Source organism: Plecotus auritus (genome assembly GCF_963455305.1).
Source record: "Plecotus auritus genome assembly, chromosome: 4".
Classification (NCBI taxonomy): domain Eukaryota; kingdom Metazoa; phylum Chordata; class Mammalia; order Chiroptera; family Vespertilionidae; genus Plecotus; species Plecotus auritus.
The window spans coordinates 56,346,186-56,373,386 of record NC_137775.1 but is presented as its reverse complement, the minus strand read 5'-3'; positions in this window follow the sequence as shown (position 1 = coordinate 56,373,386).

The following is a 27,201-nucleotide window of genomic DNA, read 5'->3' as shown; positions in this document are numbered from 1 at the left end:
ACATTATCTCCCAAGGCTGAGCATATGAATATCCTATGACCCAGCAATTGCACACCTTAGCATATAGCAGGCCAAAATGCATACATATTTACTCCAAAAGACATGCGCAGAAATGTTCACGGCTACTCTATTTGTAATAGCCCCAGCTGGACATAAACCAAGTGTCCATTAATAATGGTGGTAGCCAGGCTGGTGTGGCTCAGTGGTTGAGCATTGACCTATGAACCAGGAGGTCATGTTTTGATTCCCGATCAGGGCACATGTCCGAGCTACTGGCTCAATTCCCAGTAGCAGGTGTGCAGAGGCAGCCGATCCATGATTCTCTCTTGTCATTTCTATCTCTCTCTCCCTCTCCCTGAAATCAATAAAAATATATTTTAAAAATAATGGTGGTATAGTCATATAATGAGATACTGTACAATAATTAAAACAAACAAACTGCTAAGAGCAACATGGATGAACTTCACGAACACAATACTGCGTCAAAGAAGCGGAGAGGGAAGGGGTGGGGAATGGTGGGCGGGAAGAGATTAACCAAAGAATTTATATGCATTGTCCATGGACACAGACATAGGGTGGTGAAGGCCTGGGGCAGGGCAGGAATGGGTGGAGGTTGCAATGGGGGGGAAAGGGGAAGACATCTGTGATACTTTCAACAATAAAGATTTTTTTAAAAGAAGCCTAAACAAAAGAATGCATGGTGTGTGGTTTATTCACATCAAGTTCTAATGTAGTCAAAGCTAATAGGTAGTCACCCCAATAAATTTAATTAATTTTTTTAAAAAAAGAAACAAACTATTTAAAAAAAACACACAGACACAACTTAAGGGATCTTATAGAAGTCATGAGAGTGATCATCCAGGCGAGGGATCTGGTAGTTCAGGGAGAGGGTACATGGGCTGCTGATATTTCTCCTTTCTGTCCTGCTCTGTGGTTACTCAAATGGGTCACTTCTTGAAAAATTAATCAAATTATACACTTATAATTGGTGTACTTTGTTATATACAGCAATAAAAAATTATTTCAAATCAACTCATGGAACATTATAATTATTGATTTTAAAGAGAAAATGGTGAGGTATATGTAAAAAAAAGTCAAATGTTCCTGTGTATTAGAAATACTTAAGAATTACTTTAGAATTAATTGCTTTAGAGTTAATTTGAATATTACTATTTTATTTTTTTGTGTTGTTTTCTATTTTCAATTACCAAGAATCCATTTTTTATTTTAAAAGGAAAATTAAAAGGATTTTAAATACAAGAAAGCCTCTTCAGGCTTGACCCATCAGGTGGTTGGACCAGGAAGGCTGGAGGGAACAGATGGATCTGGAAAAGAAGGTGCTTCTTAAAAAGTTACTGAAGTGAACAGGAGTGATTTATGGGCAAATAAAAAAACGAATCAGACTAGACAAGATTAAAACATTGTACCTCATGTTAAACTCAGTGAAAAATAGTAACATCTCATATTTCAGTGGCCCTTTATAGCTTCAATGTACCTTCATGTCTTATTTTCTGGCTTTAGCCTCACAAAATTCTGTAAAATAACTGGGGCAATGGCTATTATCACCATTTTATGAATAAGGAGTGAGTCCTAGAGAGAAAATAACATACCAAAACCTAGAACTTGGTGACTATTTGAGGGAAAATACAGTGACCCAGAAATTCTCATCCCAGTTAGATTGTCTTTTATGAGAAATGGCAATAGATACTTTTATATATGAAAAGACACCCAAAATATATCCATCTCTCAAGTAACCATTCCCCCAAATTACTCAAGTACCAATTCTACACAAAAAAGTAGTAAGTAATAATTAAAAAGCAATAAATAGTAACTGAGACTTTAGGAGTTAAAAAGTAAGCATGTGAAAAGATATGCATCAGAATTAAAACCAAATAAATGTAGAGTTAAATATAAGTAACTATAATAAATATTATCAAACTGAATCTAGAAAATAAAAAAATTCTGAAGTCTTGTAGTTCTAAGTATAAAATAGTCTGAGTCCATAGCCATTAATGTGGTTAATATTGGCCTTTGACATATCAAGAAGTCAAAATGTATTCCTTTACTTTTTAAAAAAACTTACCTTTATTGTTGAAAGTATTACAGATGTTTCCCTTTCCCCCATTTATTCCCTCCCCCCCACTTCCCCACCCTCTCCTCCCCCACCCCAGCCCCAGTCTTCACCACACTGTTCTCTGCATCCATGAGTTATGTATGTGTACATATAAGTTCTTTGGTTAATCTCTTCCCCCTCCCCCTTCTCTCTGAAATTTGTCAGTCTGTTCCATCCTTCCATGTCTCTGGGTCTATTTTGTTCATCAGTTTATTTTGTTCATCAGATTCCACATATAAGTGAGATCATGTGATACTTGTCTTTCTCTGACTGGCTTATTTCACTTAGCATGATACTTTCCAGGTCCCTCCATGCTGTCTTAAAGGGTAAGCGATCTTTCTTTTTTACAGCTGCCTAGTATTCCATTGTGTACATGTGCCACCGCTTGTTTATCCACTCATCTACTGATGAGCACTTTGAAAATTAAAGATATGCTTAAAGTATTTTTTAAACTTTTAAAAATGACCAGCAGAATTTGAAGCAAGATGTCCTCTTTATTGTATTCTTTATAGAGTAAAGATAGAAAAGACAAATGCAAAAGCAAAAGATAAAAGTAAACATAAAGCAAGATGACATGAATCAGAACTAGTGGTTCACATAGATAAATGTAAATGACAAACTTTAAATTAAAAAGAAAAATTCTAAAATTGGATTAGAAAATAATTTCTAACCAGATGGTTCTTACAAAAAACAAACAAACAAATACTCAAAAATGATGCTGAAACTTAGAAAAAATTAATAGGTTTTATCAGGCAAAAATAAAGGAAAAGTAGGGGCAAAAATATAAATATCACATGGTAGATTTCAAGCCATGAACATTACATATGGTAAAAGAGATTTATTCTATAACAAAGTAACTCCATCATGAATATGTTGGAATTAAGAAATATATAAAATGAATCAAGAAATATAAAATATAAAGCCTTTTTGAAAAAAAAAAAGATTGAGAGGCGATTCTAATGAAAGGTTTAATAATAGCATTCTCAGTCTCTGACAGGATAAAGTAGAAAATTAAAAAGGACATGAAGCTTTAAATAATTTATACTAACCCTGAATTAATAGATATATAACACTTGTTCCCCACAGAGAATATACTTCTTTTTAATTGTGTATGGATCATTTACAAAAATTGAGTAGGACTACAATTTTTGAATTCAAAAAGTAGACATTCTGTGACCCACATACACAGAAAGTCAGGGCAACATGTCACCAGCCGGTAACAAATGCTTAAAAGCCCCAAATCTCAAACAACCTGAACATTTTTTTAAAAAAAACTCTGACCTAAATAAGTATTGGGTCAATAAGGACATCAAATTAAAATCACAGACTCTTTTTAAAATAGTGCAATTGAAAACATTACCTTTTAGAATTTGGGGAATGGAGACAAAAGCTGAATTTAGTATTTTTTAAAATTAAATTTAAAGCAATTTTCGCTATATTCTTTATCCCTTAAAAAAAATCTGGGTCTTTCTGATTATGTTCTCATAATTGATGAGATTTAAACTTAATCATCTAATTGTCCCTAACAAAAGATGAAAAAAAAAAAATGAGACTACATGTTCTCAGTGTATCTGGCCCAAAAACTGACCTGAAGACCAATTGGAAGTCAGCAGTTGGGCTGTAAAGTAGGTGTCACTCCTATAAAATTTCAGAGTGGCACCTACCTTTCTAGAAATGATGCTCTTGAGAGCCATTGTCAGGGTGATGGCAGGTAGGACAGGAGAAGGAGAATATTGTCCCACTGAGGTCAGTTTAATGCCATTGGTACAAGATTAACCTGAGTAGCAGGGCTGCAATGGCCTGCAGTGGCCTGCTCTGGCCGGGCAGCGATAATGTACATGGGGCAGAGAGGAAAGACAGAGCGTCCAGCTGGATGGCTCTGATAACTGGGAGAATCAACTGTGGTGTGTGGCCACCCATTGACAGACATAACAGTCCTGTAATGAAATTCACTAAGTACAATGATAAGCAAGTTTCATCCGCTCCATTTCAAAAGAAGAGTTAAGAAATCTGAATCCAAAGGGCTCTTTTACACTCCAGTGAAGGCAATAATGTCGGTATCAGGGCCAATTTTTCTCCATACAATTTAGAATGTGAAAATGCTTCTGCTTCCAGAATAGCTAATATCTCCATGCTAGCTTAAAGTCCGCAAACACAAGTCACTGGGTCCTATTTTCATAGTGATCACAGCAAGTGGGCCTCTAACTCCAAAAGTCTCCCAGCATCTACCACTGGCTCTCTTCAAGGGACAGCTCAGCATTATTTCCTGGTGTGACCGAAAAATATGCAGAGTAGAAAAGAGTCTGATGTTACCATTGGTAAATAGTGTGACATTATGCCTTGAGTTTTCCTACTCTTTTAATCCTTGATTTTTATGGTTAATATGAGTTGTGATTGTACTGTTCCCTTATCTACCTTTAAGATAAGTGTTCTAAGCCATCCACACTATTTTGCTAAGCCCACTGAGACTAAAAACCCACATTTTTTAAGTGATCTACTGCAATCAGGGGTTTGAGTTCGATCTTGGAGTAGAGTTTCTTCCAAGCAAAGTCAACTGGCTAGTGTAGAAACTAAATGACAACTCTGAGCCCATGGATTTCTACACTTGTCTTCTGACTTGTAATTTTTTTCATTGCTTTTTCCATTACACTTGGAATCCTATAGAAAATGGTTTGTGGCTCATTAAGCTGAAAGTTGTAAAATTATATTATAGCTAAGGTAGCTATGGCCGAACCTAACTTTTAATATATCTTCACATAGTCTCATGGCATTGTGAGAAAATATAATTGTCATGAAAAAGAAAGGAGTTCTTAGAGACAGCCACACTATCTAGTGACAGTCATGTAGACCTCTGTAACTTATATGTATGAAAAGTGCTGGACTCCTGAAATTTATTTGCAAAAGTGACTTTATTTTTATCTACTGCTGTCACTTTAAACTTGCTCTCTAGAGAATTTTCCTTTCCATTTCCCTTGGTGATCATTGGGACTGGCCCTGTTATTTTTCTGTTCACATTTTTAGCAGTTTTATTAAAGTATAATAAAGTGTAAAAGACCCATTGTGAGAGTACAATTCAATGATATTGTTAGTAAATTTTAGTGAGCTGTACATCCATCACCACAGCCCAGTTTTAGAACATTTCCATGACTTACACTAAATCTCTTAAAGCCCATTTGGACTGAATTCCTGCTCCTTCTTCAGTCCCAGGAACCACTGATCTACTTTCTGTCTCTATAGATGTTCCTTTTCTGGACACTTCCCATAAATGGAATCATACAATTTGTCTTTTGTGTCTGGCTTGTTTTACTTGCCACAATGCTTGTGAAGTTCATTCATGTTGTACATATATACTTATTTCATTGCTTTTTATTACTAAACAGTATCTGATTCTATGGGTGGCCACAGTTTTGTTTATTCACTCACCAATCAATGGATATTTAGGTTGTTTCCACTTGGGACTATTGCAAATAATGATGCTATGAATATTCATGTATAAGTCTTTGTGCATCTATGGATTTGCATCATTAATTGACCATAAATATAAAGGTTAGTTTTTGGATTCTCAATTTTATCTCTTTCGTTTATATACCTATCCTTATACCAACACCAAACTTTCATGATTACTGTAGCTTTATATTAAGTTTAAAATTGGGTAATATAAGTCCTATAACTTTGTTTGGTTCTAAAATTGTTTTGTCTAATCTAGATCCTTTACATTTCCATATATACTATTGGATCAATATATCAGTCAGAGTTCAACCAAAAAAGTAAAACCAGTAGGGGATAAAAAGAGATTTATTACAATAAATTGGCTTATGGGATTGTAAGGGCTGACTAAGCAAATCTTAAACCCATAGGTGGGCAGGCAGAAAGATCAGCCTAGAATAACTCATGGGCATGAGCTGAAGCTACTGTCTGCAGATAGAATTTTTTTATTTTTCTCAGGGAAACCTCTGCCCTGATATTAAGACCTTCCAACCAATTGAATCAAAATTATCCACCATGACCACTCTTACTTACAGTCAAATGATTAAGACATTCATTACATCTGCAAATTTCCTTCACAGCAACATCTAAATTAGTGTTTTATGAAATAGCTGGAGACTAAAGATGAGTAAAGTTGACACAGCAAAAAATATTGCAATCAAGTTTTCAATTTCTACAATTAAAACCTGCTAGGATTTTGAAAGTGATTGTGTTTCCCTATAGATCACCTTGGAAAGAACATCCATCTTAACAATATTGAGTCTTCCAAACACAAACCTGAAATATTTCTCCATTTATTTCTGTCTTTATACATTTATCTTAGCCATGTTTTGCAGTTTTCCATAGGGGAAGATTTTTAATTACTAATTCAATTTCTTTACTTGTCATAGAGCTATTCAGATTATTCGCTTCTTGCATAAGTTTAGATAATTTGTGTCTTTCTAGGAACTTGTCTATTTCACCTAAGTTATCTAGTTTACTGACATTAAATATTTCATAATATTCTCCTATAATTATTTTAATTTAGGTAGCACCAGTCCTTTCTTTCATTCCTGTTTTTGGTGATCGGTGACACCTTCTCTCTTATTTTCTCTGGCACTCTAGCTAAGGGTTTGTCAATTGTGTTCATCATTTTAAAAAAACCAACTTTTCATTAAATGTCTTTATTTTTTGGTTTCATTTCTGTTTACATAATTTCCACTATTCTCTTTGTTATTTGCTTTCTTTTGTTTAGTTTAGTGTACTCTTTTTTTTCTAGTTTTTTAAGGTAGATATTTAAAGTTATCAACTTTCTGCTCAGCATTACTTTAGATTCTTTTTATACATTTTATATGTTGTATTTTTGTTTCATTCAGTTTAAAGTATTTTTCCTTTTGATTTATTCTTTGACCCATAGATTATTCAGAAATCTGTTATTTAATTTCCAAAGAGATTGGGTTTTACCAGATATCTTTCTGTTGTGAATCCCAAATTCAATTCTGTTCTGGATCAGCATATGATCTAACCTAGAGAATGTTGCCTGTTGCACTTGAAAAGCATTTGTATTCTGAAGTCCTTGGAATGTTTTATAAATGTCAGATGAAGTTGGCTGATAGTGTTGTTGAAGACTTATATATTTTTGTTGATTTTCTACCCAGTTGTTCTATCATTTGTTAAGACTGAGCCATTGAAAACTCCAGCTGTTAAACTGCTTATTTTTCCTTTCAGTTGCGTCAATTTTTACTTCATGTATTTTGAGGTTCCGTTGTGAGATGTGTATGTACATTTTAACTTTTATATATTCTTGATATAATAATCCTCTTATTATTTTGAAATATCAGCTTTTTCTTTAATGATATTTCTTGTCTTAAAGTCGAGTGCTATTTATTATAGCACCCCCAGCTCTCTTATTGTTTTATTATGTATCTTTTTCATCCTTTTACCTGAAAACTATTTATGTCTTTAAATCTAAGGTGTGTCTCTTGTAAATAGCATGCAGTTAGATCTTGCATTTTGGTCTAGCGTCTGCCTTTTGAGAAGGCTGTTCAGTGCATCCACACTTACCTAATTATTGATATCATTGGATTTTGTAGGTAACTTTGCTATTTGGGTTCTGTTTGTCTCATGTTGTTTTGTTCCTATGCTCTTGGCTAAACTCTTTCGTATTAAATAAAATAAATATTTAAGTGTTCTAATTCAAGAGGAAAATCTTCTGGACATAGAGTTAAGAGTACTAGACATGAATCCAAAAACATAACCTCTAAGAGAAAAAGAATGATAAATTGGACTTCATCAAAACTTAAATCTTTTGGTCTATAAAATATATTTTTAAGAGGATGAAACAATAGGTTACAGACCTGGAGAAAATATTTGCAAACTACATATTTGACAAAAAACTTGTATCTGGAATACATAAAGATATCTCAAAATTCTAGTGGAAAAAAAAACAATCTAATTGGAAAATGGTCAAAAGACATAAACAGATATTTCACCAAAAAAGAGATATAGAGCATAAAGAAGCACACAAAAAGATTTTCTACATCACTAACTACTAGGGAAATACAAAGTAAAACCACATACATATGTGTGTGTGTGTGTGTGTGTGTGTGTGTGTGTGTACATAACCCAGCAACTCTTAGGCATTTATTTTAGAGAAATGAAAACTTACGTTTATTCAATAACTTGTATATAATGTGTATAGCATCCATGAATATTTATTTGTAATAGCACAATACTGGAAACAACCCAAATATCTTTCAATGAGTGAATGGTTAAACAAACTCTGGAACAATCATACGATGAAAAATTACTCAGTAATAAAAAGGAACAAACTATTGATATATCCAACAACCTGGATGGATCTTAAGGGCTTAGTAAAAAAAAAGCAATTTCAAAAAGTAATATACTATATAATTCCATTTATATGATATTTCAAAATAGCAAAACTATAGAAATGGAAAAAAGATTAATTATTTTTAGGGAGCAAAGGCAGGTGAGGATTAGGTATGACCAAAAAGGTGTGGCAACACAAGAATTTTCTTATGGTGTTAGAACAGTTCTGTATTCTTATGAATTCTGATTGTGTTGGTGGTTACACAAACTTATACTTGTGATCAAATTGCACAGAACTACACACACACAGGTACATGTAAAACCCAGTGAAAACTAAAGACGGTCTGCAGTCTAGTTAACAGCATTATGCCAATGTCAATTTTCTAGTTCCTCATATTGTATTAGTTATATAAGTTGTCACCACTGGGGGAAGCTGGTTGAAGGGTTTAAGAGACTCTATGTACTATTTTTGCACCTTCCTGTGAGTCTAAATAAATTCAAAATAAAAAAGTAAAAAAAAAAAAAAAAAAAGCACACACACACATACAAAAATTGTCTACTCCAATATATCTATCTATACTTCAATGTTTATCCGATGATAACATTCCTTCCTAGAGTTTTCCTCTTTTCCTGGCTTGTTAAACTGGTCTTTTCCTCATCAGTGTCAAAATTGAGGGTGGAGGTGGGATTAGGGTACAGAGTAAGGAGGAAAGCAAGAAGGGAAGAGAGGACAAGACCCCTCCTCTCTGATTGGTACTGTATTAGAATGGCCTCATGTCATTCAGGCCTGGCAGGAGTTTTAAGTGGGTGCTCTCTCATCAGCATTGTCATGGGTTCTTTGGAAACTCCCTGTTGGGCCTTCAAACCACAGCTCCCTAAGTAAAGGTGGGGTCTCTTCAATGGCTGGACAGCCCCATCCAGTCTGCCTCTTCCCCCACTGATACAACTTCTGAGTGCTTGCCCCAGGCAGGTCACCCCTTGGGGAGAATCTCTTTTAAAGCAACCCTATGTCAACATTCTTTGTGGTTTCGACCTCTGGGGACTGGGGCTCCCATACCTTTGATCTGCTGATAAAAGTGGGTAAAGTTACTGCCCAAAGGCACACTTCAGCTTTCTCCAAAGGTACTTAGTCATTAGTTCCCTGTGCATTCCCTGACTCAGGTAAGATCTCTCTAGAATATCTAGAGAATACTCATAACACATGAACATAAAGTCCCACCAGTACCTAGCAATCCTATCTTATAAAGAGGTAATATGCAAATTGACCATCACTCCAACACACAAGATGTGGTCAAAGATGGCCACCCCCACGTGGACACAAGATGGCCGCCTCAAGATGGTTGGCAGGGGAGGGCAGTTGTGGGTGATCAGGCTAGCAGGGGAGGGCAGTTGAGGGCAACCAGGTCTGCAGGAGAGGACAGTTGGGGAGAACCCAGGCCTGCAGGGGAGGGCAGTTGGGGGCAACCAGGCCTGCAGGGGAGGGCAGTTAGGCGTGACCAGGCCTGCAAGGGAGGGCAGTAGGGGCAATCGGGCTGGCAGGGGAGCAGTTAGGCGTTGATCAGGCTGGCAGGGGAGTGGTTAGGGGGTGATCAGGCAGGCAGGCAGGTGAGCAGTTGGGAGCCAGCAGTCCTGGATTGTGAGAGGGATGTCCAACTGCCCTGCCCGTTTAGGCCCAATCCCACCAGGATCGGGCCTAAATGGGCAGTCAGATATCCCTTGAGGGGTCCCAGATTGGAGAGGGTGCAGGCAGGGCTGAGGGACACCCACCCCCTCAGCACAAATTTTGTGCACTGGGCCTCTAGTTAAATATATTACTTCTGATATCATTGCATTTGGCCTTAGAAACAAAACCTATGGCCCTAACTGGTTTGGCTCAGTGGATAGAGCGTCGGTCTGCGGACTCCAGGGTCCCGGGTTCGATTCCGGTCAAGGGCATGTACCTTGGTTGCGGGCACATCCCCAGTAGGAGGTGTGCAGGAGGCAGCTGATCGATGTTTCTCTCTCATCGATGTTTCTAGCTCTCTATCCCTCTCCCTTCCTCTCTGTAAAAAATCAATAAAATATATTTTAAAAAAAAAGAAAGAAAAAGAAACAAAACCTATGGATGGTTGAATTAATCTTAACTGCAACTTGTCTGATTTCAGTTTTCATGCCTAATAGAGAAACAAAGCAATATATTGAATTAGCTTTAGTGGACCATATTTTTTTGTTAATCCTCACCCAAGGATATTTTTTCCATTGATTTTTTTTTTTTTTTAGAGAGATAGTGGAAGGGAGGGAGGACAGGAGAGGGGGAGAGAGAGAGAGACTTCCATGTGAGAGAGGCACATTGATTGATTGCCTCCTACATGCGGGATCGAACCTGCAACCCAGGTACATGCACCTCTCTGGAAATCAAACCCCTGACCCTTCGGTGTGTGGGTCGGCGCTCTAACCATTGTGCAACACCAGCCAGGGCCAGTGGACCTTTTTTTTTTTTTCACACTATAAAACATGCTGCCAATCCTAAAATGCATTTCTGGATCATTATAACATTACAGTTTAGCAACCAATTAAATATGCACATACACACACAAACAAATCTACTTTAACCAACCTTGTTACATAAGCATACTAGTAGATCTTTGCAGAGTCTCAAGACTGCATGGAACCCTGCAGCTTGAGCAACACTCTAAAATAACACACTAATAAGCAAGAAAGAAAAGGAGTTACAGTAAATGTTCCAACAGAACTTGAGGAAACTGACAGACAGAATCCTAAATTGGATATGTCACATTTTGGCAATAGCAGCCACTTGTGATTAGTGTGAAACAGGCGCTAACAGGCTAAAGGGCCCCCGAGAAGCCAAAATAAGTGGAAAACAAATGAACCTCTAACAAAGGATGTTACTGAAGACAACTCAATCATTGCAGGCTTCCTTGTATTGTCAGCAATTCCACCACTCCCAGTATACAGATATGATCTCGTTTTTCAGTCTTTTCCTCACCTTCACACTGTGCAGTCCTTCTGTGCCCTGCATTTACCAGCTCGAGCCCACCTTCTGTCCCCATCTTGGGGCTCATCTTCTCAAGCCTGGTCTCTCTGTGTTCCATCTGCTACATCTGATTTCTCCTGTGCAAATCACCAAACCTTCCTCAAACCTCACCACACCTGGGGTCAAGAACTTGCTGCTTTCTCATTGGTTACTTAACTTACACTCAATGTTAGGAGTAAACTCTTTAGCTCAATTTTAGGAGTAAAAGCAGGAGTATACCTTTACAATAAGACTTGTGTCAGCTGTGTGGCCACAGGCCACTTCAGCTTTCTCAGAAGTGACTTGGTCATCAGTTCTCTGTGCACTCCCACACTCTGATAATTCAAGCACATTTGAATGTGTTCTGGTATTTCTGGAGACCCAGTCAGGGAGAGAAGCAAGATCTCTAGCCAGAGAGAGGGTTCAGGGTCTCAGATTCTCACCACTCCAGGCAAGGTGCAGCTCATGGTGATAGCATAGAAAGGCACAGACATGGTTCTGACCATCTGAATGAAGAGGGTTTCTCCCACCTCACCCTTGTACTTTAGCTCCAGCATTTAAAATAGCAGCAACACAAGTAGTGGGTGTATGTTTTACTGTCTTGGGATGTCTTCAAAAGTGGGCCATCATATCCTCCTTATGGCTAAAGAAGCTCTGCATGCAGAAACTAATGCAGTGCTGAATGTTTAAGTGTTAACCTTAATATATGACCAAAGCTACTGTCACAGGTTGAATGGTGCCCAAGTCCTACTCCTCTGTATCTGTACCTATGATCTTATTTGAATACTAGAGGCCCAGTGCACAAATTCGTGCACGGGTGGGGTCTGTCTGGCCTCCCTGATCAGGGCTGATTGGGCTGGCCAGCCAGGGGGAAGGGACGCAGGGGGTTGGCCGGCCAGCCCCACCCCTGGTCAAACTCCTGGTGGAGGGAAAAATTTGCATATTAGGCTTTTATTATACAGAATAAGGTCTTTGAAGATGTAATTAAGTTAAGGATTTCCAGTAAGGTCAGCCTTGATTTAGGATAAATTCCAAATGCAATAACTGGTATCCTCATGATAAAAATGACAGGAATATTTGAAGCACACCGAGAATTTGAAGAGAGATGGATTTTATTAGGACTCTCAGCAAATCTTGATCTACAGAAGGGTGAACACAGTGTGTATGGTGAGGGGGCGGGTTATTTCTATCTTTTGTTTTTATTAAAACTTTTCATTTTATAAGTTACATTATTAGTATAATATTTAGAGGAAATAAAAATTCTAATAAGCATAAAAATGAAAGTAAAAAACACCAATAATCCTACAACCCGTACAACTATTGTCAATATTTTGATGTATAGTATTATTTTAGAAAGAACTGGACCAATAATCCATATGTTATGTTACTTTATTTTTATAATATTTTTAAATTCAGATATAATTTGTATACAAAGCACATTAATTATCTACTGCTACATTAAAAAGCACCTCCAAAACTTAGCAGCATAAAAAGCAACAAGCACTTATTATCTCACACAGTTCCTTTGAGCCAGGAATCTGGGAATGGCTTAGCTGGGAGGGTCTGGCTCAGGGTTTCTCATGAGGCTGCAGTGAAGATGCCAGCCAAGCCACTGTCACCTGAAGACAGGAGCAGCCATTTCCCAGCTCCCTCTCTGGTAGTCAGTGGGCTCCAGCTACTCACTGGTTGTTGATTGGGGGGTTAGTTCCTCTTTACAGGGCTGCCTGAGTGTCCTCAAGACATGGCAGCTGGCTTCCCCAGAGCAAGTGATCCAAGACAGGAAAAGCATGAAAGCAAGACCAAAATGGAAGCCACAGTGTTTCTATAACCCAGTCTCAGAAGTTACATATATCACTTCCACTGTAGTCTAAGGGTCACAGAGACCAACCCAGGTACCATGTGATATGTCAAGAAGCAGGAATTATTGGGGGTTTTCTTAGAAACTGACTTCTATAATAAATTGCATGGATTTTAAGTGTACATTTGATGGGTTGTGACAACTGTACACACTTATGTAACTACTAATGGCCTGGTGCATGAAATTCATGCACGGAGGTGGGGGGGTTCTCAGCCCAGCCTTCACCCTCTCACAATCTGGGAACTTTTGGGCTGCTGGCTCCTAACTGATCACCTGCCTGCCTGATTGCCCCTAACCACTCGCCTGCCTGCCTGATCACCCCAACCACTTGCCTGCCTGCCTGATTACCCCTAACTGCCTCTGCCTGCCTGCCTCATCATCCCTAACTGCTCCCTGGGGGACGGGGCCAGCCAGGGCAAGGGGCAGTGGTCGTTCTGGTTTCTGGTCATTTCCTCATTTAGGTTGCTGGGCTTTTATTATATAGGATTACCAATCAAAAAATACTTGTCAGTACAAAAAGTTTTCTACTGTTCCTTTCTAGTAAAGTCCCATCCACTCACCAAAGGGAACCAGTTTTGATTTTTTTCACTATAGAATTATTTTATTATTTCATTTACTTCATGCAAATAGAGTTGAACAGTATGTACTCTTTTCTGTTTGGCTTCAATGACACAGTAGTAACTCCTGGATTCATCCAAGCTGTTAAATGTAGCAGTAGCTCATGCCTTTTAATTTCTGACTGGTATTCTACTGTATGAATATACCACAACTTGTTCATTCATTTTCCTGTTGATAGACATTGAGTTATCTCCAGTTTAGAGCTGATATGAATAAAGGCGTGATGAACATTCTTATGCAAGTCTTTTTGTGGACATATGTTCTCATTTCAGGTAAAAACTAGAAAGTTTAATTGCAGGGTCACAGTTGGTATAGGTTTAATTTTATTTTAAAAATTGCCAAACAGTTTTCCAAAATGATAGTATCATTTTACATTTCCACCAGCAACTTATGAGAGTTCAAGTTATACCTATATTCACCAACATTTATCTTTTTGGTTTTAAACTTTAGCAATCTGATGGGGATGTAGTGATATCTCATTATGGTTTTAATTGGTCATTTTTCTATTGCTGGTACTTCTTAATTGATTAATGGTCAGAGCTAATGTAACCAGGATGTAGAAGTCCTTTCAAGACAAATACAGGATAATTAAATATATCATTTTTCTAGAAATAGTATAAATAAAATTAATTTACAGAAGAGATTCTTTAAATGTAGCTGTTAAAATAATTTTACTCATTATAATTATATTACGACCTTGTCTCAACTATAAGCTCATTTTCCTTATCTTTTGCATAAAACTCAGGCCCTGCTACTTCAGGGTTCTGGCACTACATTCAATCTGTCCAGATGGCTTCCTCTTTTGCCCTTGCTTTGCCCTGAAAACTTGTCATTTCTGTACTCTTGGCCTGTTCTTTCAAATGTGTTTCTTTGCCACTCCCCTGTTGGTCCTTTCAAATTCCCCCTAAAAATTATTTTCACCCACCTAAGTTTGTGATCAGTATAGCTTTACTGGGAACTTTTTGTTATTGAAAAATATATTGGAGAAATAAATACTAAAAGGAAACCCTGAAAAAAAAAACAACATTAAAAAGGAGAATTTTGTGTCTCTTCTGTTCTTCCTGCTTCTCTTAATCACTTGAGCATCATTAGTTAGAACAGGAAATTTCCCTTTGATCTTAGTACCAGGAATAGTTTGCTTTTGAGCAGTTGGTTTGTTTTTATGTGTGGACTTCATGAATCATTTAACCGATCATGCTCTCCTATCTGAGCTGGCTGCTAGAAATCTCAGAGTCAGATTTGCAGTCCATCTGTACCAACCGGATTGCGCCTCAAGACATACTTTCTGTCATTAATCCCACTCTTATTTTTCATCATCTTATTTTTCATGATCTTCTCTTATTTTCCTACTACTTGTTGTCCATTTACCTTGACTTCTTTTTACTTAAAAAATTAAAGTCCCTGCCCAGCCAGCATTCCTCAGTGGTTGAGCATCCACCTAGGAACCTGGAGGTCATGATTTGATTCCCTGCCAGGGCACATGCCCCGGTTGTGGGCTCAATCCCCAGTAGGGGGCGTGCAGGAGGCAGCCAATCAATAATTCTTTCTCATCATTGATGCTTCTATCTCTCTCTCCTCTCCCTTCCTCTCTGAAATTAATAAAAATATATTTTAAAATATATAAATATATATAAAATTAAAGTCTTATAGTATATATTTTGAACACTGACTTAACACTTTTTTTCAGAATAAGATGGATTATCTATAAATAAACATGCAGTCTCCAATTTTCTAAGAGGAAAAAAATAAAGGAATATTTGCTTAGCCTAATGTCATAATTCGTATGTCACCTATCATGGGCTAAAAGCTTCTAAAAGTAGCATCTCTTGCATCCCATTTGCAAATAGAGAGCTGAATATCAAGAAGTTAATTGAACTGCCCAGATCACATATTGCATCAGTGACAAGGGTCCGTAAGGAATCTTTGTTCTTCACCCAACACATTGTTTATGAATCTAGCACTCCACTTGCACTTGGGTCATGACTATTTAGGGTAGTTAATTACTTTGAAAACTCATTCAAAAACACCAGTCCCTGCCTTTAAGGTCTATGGGTTTTTAAATCTATGGAGAACTGGCCTAAGGTTATTACAAAGTTAATTGTTTTGGATTTTTTTCAAAAGCAGCTATGGTGTAGCAAAAATATTGTCTTGACTTTTCCAAAATCTATAACTCTCAGAATTAGGGAAAATTCCTGTGATTTTCTTGATCCTCACTGCTCAAGAAAAATACAAAGTAGTAATATTCCAGAGGAAACTACTATTATATTAATAAAAGTATTAATCAGATGTATTAAAATATACAGAGATGCTTAGGAAATTCAGTTAGGTCAAAGATTATTTTGGTTAGTTGTCAAGGGAGATTGAAGAGCATACTGGAGTTAGGATTTAAGAGAAAGGTAGGGCTTAAATTATTTAAGTCAGGAGACAGTAAAGGTACAGAATCAGGATTGAAGAGGGTTTTTTGGCGACAAGAGACAGATATTATTTGGCCAAAGTGGAGGGACCATTTTAGGGATTGTGAGTTTAAATTGTATCATTCCCCTTCATATGACAAAATGAACACCAAGGAAAATTTTCAATTTCATTCTCAGAGGTGACTAGACCTAACCATAAATTCCTCAATAAGACAATAATGGGCTGACATCTTTGTTGTTCAAAACACAGCTGAGAGAAGAATGGGAGATACATGGGAGGGGCTAGGTCAGTTAAAAGTGCCCCACAGTTGTTCTTATGAATGGAAAAGAAATGTTCAGTTTAAGACTCCTTGTCTAGAAGAAATAGGAAGAATTTAATGATTGCTTAGATAAGAAGAAAGTGGAAGTAAAATTACTGTAAGGCCTCAAATGTTGGCAGAGACAGTTTTAGGATGTTCAGAAAGCATTTGGAGATATGGGCCTAAGCACCCAATAAGAAGTCAAAACTGGAAGAGACAATGTGATAGTTTTAAGTCATTCAATTCAGTAACTCAACTACTGAGTTTCCTCTTAATACATAATCCTATGCCAGACCTATAGAAAATAAAGAAGAAAGGTAAGATATGGTAAGGCAAGGCATAAGTTCAGAGAGGTGTGTCAATAAGACTGAGGAACATAGATATAAATCAGGAGCCAAATGAAGTATAAAATGGTCTTCAATAGAAGAAATCTCTAGGAAGAAAAAAAAAAATAGAGTGAAAGGTAACCTTAGAATGGAAAAAATATTAAAATATTTACAAATCATATATTTGATAAGGGGTTAATCCAGTGTATAAAAAGAACTATAACTCAGCAAAAACAACAAAACAAATAACTCAATTTAAAAACTAGCAAAGAACTTGAACAAATATTTCTCTAAAGAAGGTATACGAAAAGCCAATAAGCATAAGAAAAGATGCTCAACATCACTGATCTTCAGGGAAATGCAAGTCAAAGCCACAATGAGATATTACTTTACACTCATTAGGATGGCCACTATTTAAAATAATAATAATAATAGTAATAATAATAATAATAATAATAATAATAATAAGTGTTTGATGAGAATGCAGATAAATTGGTACCCTTGTGTATTGTTGGTGCAAATATAAAATGGTACAGCTGCATGGAAAAAAGTAGTCAGATTTCTCAAAAAATTAGCATATAATCTAGCAATCCCACTTCTGTGTATATATCCAAAAGAACTGAAAATAGGATCTCAAAGAGAAATTTGCACACCCATATTTATTACAGCATTATCCACAATAATCAAGAGATGGAAGCGATGTAAATGTCCATTAGCAGATGAATGAATAAAGAAAATGTGATACTTACACACACCCACACACAATGGAATAATATTCAGCCTTAATGAAGAAGTAAACCTTGTCGTATGCTACAACACGGATGAATTTGAAGACATTATGCTAAGTGAAATAAGCCAGTTACAAAAAGACAAATACTGCATGAATTCCACTTACATGAGGCATATAAAGTAGTCAAACTCACAGAAACAGAAAGTACAATCATGGTTGTCAGGGGCTGGGGGACAGGGGGGAAGAGAACTTAGTTGTTCAATATGTATATAGAGTTTCAGCTTTGCAAGATGAAAAAAGCTCTAGAGATCAGTTTCACAAGAAATTCATATAGTTAACATACTAAAGTGTGCACTTAAAAATGGTTAAAATAGTAAATTTTAGGTTATCTGTTTTTATTACAATAAAAAAAGGAATATAAGAAATCTCTGAGAATGTGAGCACTGAAAAGGAAGTTTCTTGAAGAAGACAGAATAAGAGTAGTGAGAGGTTGAATACAGAAGCTGAAAGAAAGAATGTGCTATAGAAAGAACCAGATGCGACAGAGAGATTAACAAGACATCAAGGAAACAGAGAAATCATTATAGACCTTAAATGGGGCATTTTCAACATTTATTAATTGATTCGATCACAGAGATTTATTGAGCTCCAACTGTTCTAATAGAAAAAAAGGGGGGGGCAAAGTCTTTTTCACTGTGTTTGCAGAAAACAATAAATATACATCAGATAGTGATAACTGCTATGAAGAAAAATAAGCCATCTAAAGAGGCTGGGGTGGGGCGCGGGGTGGGGTGGGGGGACAGGACTCTATTTTGCTATTTTGGTTTTTTTAAATAGAGTGACCAAGGGGTCATCTAATCAGACACCTGAAGGAAGTCTTATGAATATGTGGGGGGAGAACATCAGGGCAGAAGGAAGGGCAAATGCCAAGATCTGAAACAGGAATACACTTGGGCTTGAGAAGCAGTAAGAAGGCCAGTGCGGTTGAAGCAGTTTGAGAAAGAAATATCAATAAGAGATGAGCTCTCAGACGTGGCCAGGTAGCTGTGGCACTGAGGATTAAAAGGGGGGAGGGTATGAAGTTTACAACAATTCAAAGAGTTTGCTAGTGAAAAAGGAGAGATAAAATGAACTGGAATTGAATGACTCATTGGTATCATGGGAGGTTTTCATTGTTTTAAGAAAAGTGATATGGGGAAGGGGGAGAGGAAGAGATAGAGGAAGTTATGACATGGGAGGGAATTATTTTAGATGCAAAATAACTTCAAGAAAAAGAAAAAAATTAAATGCAAAATAGAGTTCAAGATATTAGATTATGGTAAAGGAAGAAGTCCTTTGTTCAGAGATCCTGGGGAAAGATGCAAGAAAAAACCTGTAGCCACTGAAACCTGCTCTCAGCACCTACTTCTGTACAGCCAACCCAACAAGTATAAATATGAACTCAGACAGTATAAATTCGACTCAAATAGGAGACAGATGGTCCTTGAAGTCTGTAGGCATAGATAGATGTTTGAGGTGATTCATTAGAACCAAATAAAGGAGGCTTTTGGTTGTTGACTTAATAAATTACTACAGGATCTTTACAAAATCTTAGGCCTAGCTAGATATGGGTTTAATACATTTGGTAATCAACATATGAAAAGGAGAAATGGTTTGATCTTTATTTCCCTTAAGGATTCTAAAAAGATGGAAAGCATCTGAAAAGAAATCTAAAACAAATATATAATAATTTAGAAAGTTCAGCCCTAGCCGGTTTGGCTCAGTGGATAGAGCGTCGGCCTGTGGACTGAAGGGTCCCGGGTTCGATTCCGGTCAAGGGCATGTACCTTGGTTGCGAGCACATCCCCAGTGGGGGGCGTGCAGGAGGCAGCTGATCGATGTCTCTCTCTCATCGATGTTTCTAACTCTCTATCCCTCTCTCTTCCTCTCTGTAAAAAATAAATAAAATATATTTAAAAAAAAAAATAGAAAAAAAAAAAAAAAGAAAAAAAAAAAAAGAAAATAATTTAGAAAGTTCAAAAATCACATGAGAATACATCAGCAGCCTGAGTTTATGGGGGAAATCAGATAAATAAAGCTGAAAGACCCTTAAAAATACAACCTGACTGAAGTAAATGTTTTGAGAAATTTAAATAATATTAGATCATATTATTATTCAACATTAGGAATGTCTATTCAACAGTCATAGGTTCATGACCCCTCTGTCTTAAAAAGGTTCACTGTAAGCAAGGTACTTTGGATTTGTGATAAGTAGGCAACACAAAGTCTTTTTTTTTAATTTAATAAATCTTTATTGTTCAGATTATTACAATTGTTTCTCCTTTTCCCCCCAATAGCTCCCCTCCACCCAGTTCCCACCCCACCCTCTGCCCTTACCTCCCTCCCACTGTCCTCATCCATAGGTGCACGATTTTTGTCCAGTCTCTTCCCATACCCCCCACACCCCTTTCTCCCTGAGAATTATCAATCCACTCCCATTCTATGCCCCTGATTCTATTATATTCACCAGTTTATTCTGTTCCTCAGATTTTTAATTCACTTGATTTTTAGATTCACTTGTTGATAGATATGTATTTGTTGTTCATAATTTTTATCTTTACTTTTTTCTTCTTCTTCCTCTTCTTAAAGAATACCTTTCAGCATTTCATATAATACTGGTTTGGAGGTGATGAACTCCTTTAGCTTTTTCTTATCTGTGAAGCTCTTTATCTGACCTTCAATTCTGAATGATAGCTTTGCTGGGTAGAGTAATCTTGGTTGTAGGTTATTGCTATTCATCACTTTGAATATTTCTTGCCACTCCCATCTGGCCTGCATAGTTTCTGTTGAGAAATCAGCTGACAATTGTATGGGTGCTCCCTTGTAGGTAACTAACTGTTTTTCTCTTGCTGCTTTTAATAGTCTCTCTTTGTCTTTTGCTCTTGGCATTTTAATTATGATGTGTCTTGGTGTGGTCCTCTTTGGGTTCCTTTTGTTTGGGGTTCTGTGCACTTCCTGGACTTGTAAGTCTATTTCTTTCACCAGGTGGGGTCAGTCATTATTTCTTCAAATAGGTTTTCAGTATCTTGCTCTCTCTCTTCTTCTGGCACCCCCCATAATTCTGATGTTGGTACACTTGAAGTTGTCCCAGAGGCTTCTTACACTATCTTCAAATTTTTGGATTTTTTTTTTTTTTTTTGCTTTTTTGGTTGAGTGTTTTTTGCTTCTTTGTATTTCAAATCTTTGACTTGATTGTTGCGTTCCTCTAGTCTGCTGTTGGGTCTCTGTATAATATTTTTTATTTCATCAGTGTATGCTTAATTTCTTGTTGGTCCTTTTTCATATCCTCGAGGGTCTCATTGAATTTATCAGCCTTTTCTAGGATATTCTTGAAAAACCTTATAATCGTGGTTTTGAACTCTATATCCAGTCGTTTGTTTTCCTCCATTTCTTTCGTTTGTGATCTGTTTCTTTGTCTCCGCATTTTCGCTGCTTCCCTGAGTTGGTAGGGTGGTTTTCTGTGCTAGGTGTCCTATATGGCCCAGTGGGTCGACCTCCCAGTTACCTGAGGTGGACACTCTTGGTGCACCCCTTTGTGGACTGTGTGTACAGCCTTGTTGTAGTTAAGTCTTGATTGTTGTTGGTATCACTGGGAAGAATTGACCTCCAGGCCAATTGGCTGTGAGGACCCACTGTGTCTATAATGGAAGAACTGCTGCACTGAAGACACGCTTAGGGGGCAGGACTTGCTTCAGTGGGGCTTTGGTGCTCACTGAGTCTGCCTCTTGAATGTGTCACTTACGGATGTGAGTAGTTGAAATCTGGTGTTGTCTCACACTGACCACTAGATACACTAGCTTCTGGATCTCCAGTGGGATGCTGGTCAGTTACTATCTGAGGCCACCCAGCAGGAGGTACAACAAGAACTACAGTTTTCTCCTTTTTGCCTGGGGTTTGGAGGTTTTGGAGCTGTCTGACCAGAGCTGCAGTTCGTTAGGTTAAGCTGCGATAGAGCAGACTATTTATATGCAAAAGCCGCTGCATGGAGCTTGGGTGGATTTGTAGATTGTGCGGGGTGGGGTCTCAGGGAGTCACTAGGCTAGGGCGTGGCAAACAGCGATGGCTGCCAGTCAGCCATCTCTGCGTTTCCACTTTTCCAAGTCCCCGCATCTAGCGCCCCAGTACAGTAAACAATGATTGCTGGGCGCACCTCTGCAAGAAAGTCACCCTCACTTTCCGACCTGATGGAAGACAGCCCAGCTTCTCCCCGTAGGAGTTTGGGTCCCCAGCATCTCCCCAGAAACTGGAGTTCAGAGTAATCGGGAGCTTGTCTCCCTTTGGGTTGAATAAAGCAGCGCACCCAGACACCCACTGCCAGCCCGATTCGTGCACCTCTGTAACTCAGCTTTTCAGCACTCGTGCACGTCTCAATGCTCTTTTCTCTTTCCTTCTAGTTGTAGAACTTACACTCAGCCAGCTTTCCCATGGTTCTGGGTGATAGACGTTTTGTCTTTTAGTTGTAGTTTTGAAATTGTTGTGCGAGGCAGCAGTTTAGGTGTTTACCTATGCTGCCATCTTGGTTTCTCTCTCTGCAACAAAAAGTCTTGATATTTAATGTGTATGGCTGGTGTTATTGACTAGAGTTCAGGCCCAATATTAGAAAACATTAGAAAAAGCATAAAGAAGATGAAAGACACATTAACATATGTCAATCATATTGCAATATCTACCAAGTATCAGAATGACTTTTGGTATTAGCTGATACCAGTATTTAACATTATTAATACTCTTTAAAATTGTGAAATATAGCATCTCTACAAACACATGTATAAAACACACATGTATAATTTAATAGATGACAATCATCTTCCTCCTTTTGCTTTCCCTTCAGGGATAACTGCCATCCTGAATTTATGATACTCATTCCCTTGCCCTCATTTACAGTGTTTCTACCTTTGTACACTTCTCATATTGTTTCATGCCAGCAGTGGATAAAGGATCCTGTTCAACTGGCCTACATCCTGGCATCTGTATTGACCAACTTTTAGATTTTCACCCATCTAGTGGATATGAAATTATACCTCATTGTGACTTTAATTCACATTTCCTGATTATTGAGTTTGAGCATCTTGTCACATGTTTATAGGACAGCTAGAATGGTTCTTAATAGAAGAGCCATTTTGTATTGGGCTGCTTATTTTTTTCTTTTTGATACCTAGTTATTTATATAATCCTTTGAGTTATATATCTTGTAGATATCTTCTCCTAGTTTTTGGCTTACTTTTTCATTTTCTTTTTGATGTATTGCAGTGAACAGGCATCCTTAATATTAATGTAGCCAACATTTACCAATTTCCTCCTATGATTTTACTAATTACTATTTCTAACTTTATTGCATTATGGTCAGAGAATGATTACAAATTGGTAAGACTAGCTCTTGTCCTAGCAAAAATTCAGTCTTTATAAATGTTTTCATGTAGTCTATACATTAGGATTCTTCTATATCCTTACTAATTTTTGTTTGCCTGGTCTACTGGTATTTTAGAGAGTACCAGAAGAGTATATTTGCCCATTTTCCTTTGTAGTTCTGTCAAATTTGAATTTCCATATTCTGTAACTATGTTATTTTGTTCACAAGGTTTAGATTTGCTGTAACTATAAGGTGAATTAACAATTTTAATATTATGTTGTGGCTCTCCTAGTTCTTATTTCCTTACAATCTAATGTCTAATATTAAGATAGTTGCCCCAGGTTTCTTTTGATTATTTGTCTAATATATATGTTTTTCATTCTCTGGTTCTAAAAATGTAGGTATCCTTTTTTTAAAATATATGTGTTTTTTTTATTGATTTCAGAGAGGAAGAGAGAGGGAGAGAGAGATAGAAACATCAATAATAAGTCCCACACTGGGGATCAAGCCCACAACCTGGGCCTATGCCCTGACTGTGACCTCCTGGTTCATAGGCTGACGCTCAACCACTGAGCCACACCAGCCAAGCTTGTTTCCTTTTGATGTATGTGGTCTATTGTAAATAGTGTATGGCTGAACTGTTTTTTTTTTTTTTTAATATATTTTATTGGTTTTTCACAGAGAGGAAGGGAGAGGGATAGAGAGCTAGAAACATCGATGAGAAACATCGATCAGCTGCCTCCTGCACACCCCCCACTGGGGATGTGCCTGCAACCAAGGTACATGCCCTTGACCGGAATCGGACCCGGGACCCTTCAGTCCGCAGGCCGACGCTCTATCCACTGAGCCAAACCGGTTTCGGCTGAACTGTTTTTTAATACAGCCTGGTCATCCTTATATTTTACCTTTAGAGTTTAGCTCATTTACATTTATTGTGACTAATAATACAAAATCTATACATATAAAGAGTAATATGCTAATTGTCCATTACAGTGTCCCAGTAACGACCAATTTGCATATTGACAGACCAGCAGGAAGCTGCGTGTGCAGCAGGGGGCAGGCGGCCGGAGCCAAGTTCCAGGGGGTCTGAGAAGAGTGCCTGACAGGAGCCTGGACTACAAAGAAGGAAGAGGAAGCGGCCATGGAAGCTCTTCCAATCCCCCTGCATGGACACCCTACCCCAGCCCCCGCATCCTCGGGGGGATGGGAAGACACACTACCCAGCCCCCGCACCCCTGGGAGGATGGGGAGGCTGACCAGATGGGGAGAAGACCCAGCCTCGGGGGTAGCTGCAGCCGGCACCTCCGACACCTGACCTCTTCCCCTACCTCCCCCACCAGGGCGCCCACAACAATAGCATGCCGGCAACCACCCGTCAACACCCCCGAGGTACCTGGGGCCCACAGCCTGCCACTGCCAGGCCCCCTCCACTGGGGCCGGGCACACCTTTCCTCCCTACAACTCCAGACCTGGGTGGAGGCAGGCCTGAGAAGCCTCCCAGGGTCAGATCCTTCCCCCCAACCGCAGCAGCACCATCTCTGCAGTGGAAGCACGCTGAACCTCGCTGGGGGTGCAGCTAAACCCGCCCTCCTAGCCCACCTGGCTCTGCCCTGGTCCTGCCCCCACCCAGGAGATTGGAGCCCTGCCCTGAGCAGGTACAGCTGCAAAACAGCCATGTACAATTTAAAGAATGGCGCCAAGCAGGAAGGTTTGACAGTTACTCCCCTTTCAGCCTCACCCCCCCCTAATGCCCCCCTAATGCCCTGCCCCCCACCCACCAGCACCTCCAGGGACGACCACTGCTAATGGGCTACTGGCCAGAGCCCGCCCCTCCGAGGACTGCAGAACCCTCTGCAAAGCTTCCATAGCTACAGTCCCAGGAAACAATCATGCCCTCCTCCCCTAATCAGCACCTGCTACCTGTGAGGGTACCTGTGAGCTTAAAAAAAAACAATCCCTTCCTGTTTGGATATCACTTACGTGATGAAACATTTCTAGATTTATTAGCTCAGAACCTCCTCATGACAACCCAGTGAGGCAGGCGGAGAAGAGATTACAATTCCCATGGTATGTGTGTATGTATTCAGAAATGAAGCCCAGAGAGGAAAAGTGTCAAACCCAGTGGTTCCCAAGGTACAGCACGCGCCCCACGGGGGGGGGGGGGGGGGGGGGCAATTTGACTTTAAGTGGGGGCAATTTGAGAATGAGTTAACAGTGAATTTTTTGCATTTCTTATGGTTCTAGGGGGCCTCATCTACAGCGAATCCTACATAATAAAAGGCTAATATGCAAATGACCAAATGGTGGAATGACTGGTCACTATGATGCGTGCTGACCACCAGAGGGCAGACACTCAACGCAGGAGCTGCCCCCTGGTGGTCAGTGTGCTCCCACAGGGGGAGCGCCGCTCAGCCAGAAGCCGGGTTCACGGTTGGTGAGCACTGTGGCAGTGGTGGGAGCCTCTCCTGCCTCCGTGGTAATGCTAAGGATGTCCGACTGACGGCTTAGGCCCACTAAGCCATTAGTTGGACATCCCTGCAGGGCTCCCGGACTGCGAGAGGGTGCAGGCCAGGGTCCCTCAAGTGCACAAATTTCGTGCACCGGGCCTCTAGTATATTAGATATTATGCTTCTATATTATTAATCAATATATATGAAGATATTTATTATGAGAAATAGGCTCACATGATTATGGAGGCTATAAAGTCTCACAATATGTCATCTGTAAGCTGGATACTCAGTAAAGTGGATGGTGTAATTTACTCCAGGTCCGAAGGCCTTAGAACCAGGGTAAGTCTCAGTCTAATGGCAGAAGACCAATGTCCCAGCTCAGTCAGACAGAAGAGTCAATTCTACCTTCCTCTGACTTTTTATTCCATTCAGACATTTACTTGATTAAATAATGATCACCCAAATAGAAAAAAGCAAGCAATCTGCTTTACCAATTCAAATGTTAATCTCACCCAGAAACACTCTCACAGATTCATTTGGAAATAATGTTTAGCCAAAATCTGGGCACCCATGGCCCAGGCAAGTTGATAAGAAAAAAAAAAAAAGTTTATCATCACACCTGCTAATGTCAATAATCCATTCCTAAAACATCAGGTATTTTGCTTGAAAACACTGAGTCTATTTTCTGTTATTTTAAATGAGAAAATGTATAATGCATTATATGTTAACCTTATCTCTCAACCAATTTTATTAAGTAAAATACTTAAATAAAAATAAACTATCATATTGGGATGTAAAATACTTAAAACATTATTTTATGGTTACCAAACATGAAAGTCTGGATGCACACCATGAACATGATGTTTAGAATATGGCAAAGCAAATAACAGCAAAAAAATACATTTGTTAGAAAAAAAATTCAGTGAAATATTTCCAATAAAAACAAGGCAATTACCTGCAATAAGCTGTAACTCATCAAGTGAGGAGAAAACTTGATACTTGAAGAAAACTGAGGAGGGAGCAGGACTGTGGCATAATTGTTTGTCACTGGTTGTAGAAAGAGCTGATGTAGACGAGTGAGCAGAGAACAGTAATTTGAAGCAAACTATCCACCTCAGAAGCTGATGGAAATTCTCTCTCCATTGGCACTTCTGAAGAAGCTCCTGAACAAGAAAGCCAGGACACAGTGTCAAAGGAGGTGACTAACAGTGGAGGATGAGAAACTTGTAAAATGGAGCCTTGTTTAAATTTCCAATTGTTTTCTCCTTTCAACAAAAGTTTCTTCAGTGCATTTTTAGAGTGTGTGTGTGTGTGTGTGTGTGTGTGCAACTCATTCATCACTAGTCAAAAATGAGGGCTAACTAATAGAAAGGCCTTTTGGAAATGTGTTCAGGACAAGCACACAATGGCAAAGTGTGGTTCCCACTGAGGGTAATGCTATAATGTTCCGTTCAGGGCCAGCATCGCTTTTGTGGAACTCTGCATGCTTTTCCAAAAATCTTCCTGTGATTTTGATGACTTATCCATTGTATTTGAAATGTGACCTGATAGCTCTCCAGCACATCATTCTGTTAAAAATGCATTGAGTATTTATAATGTAATTAGACACTGCTCCTATATAATTACTAGCTGATACAAAATACATAGAGAGATACATGAGTTCTATAATATTTGGTTATTAAAAGCAAGTATTT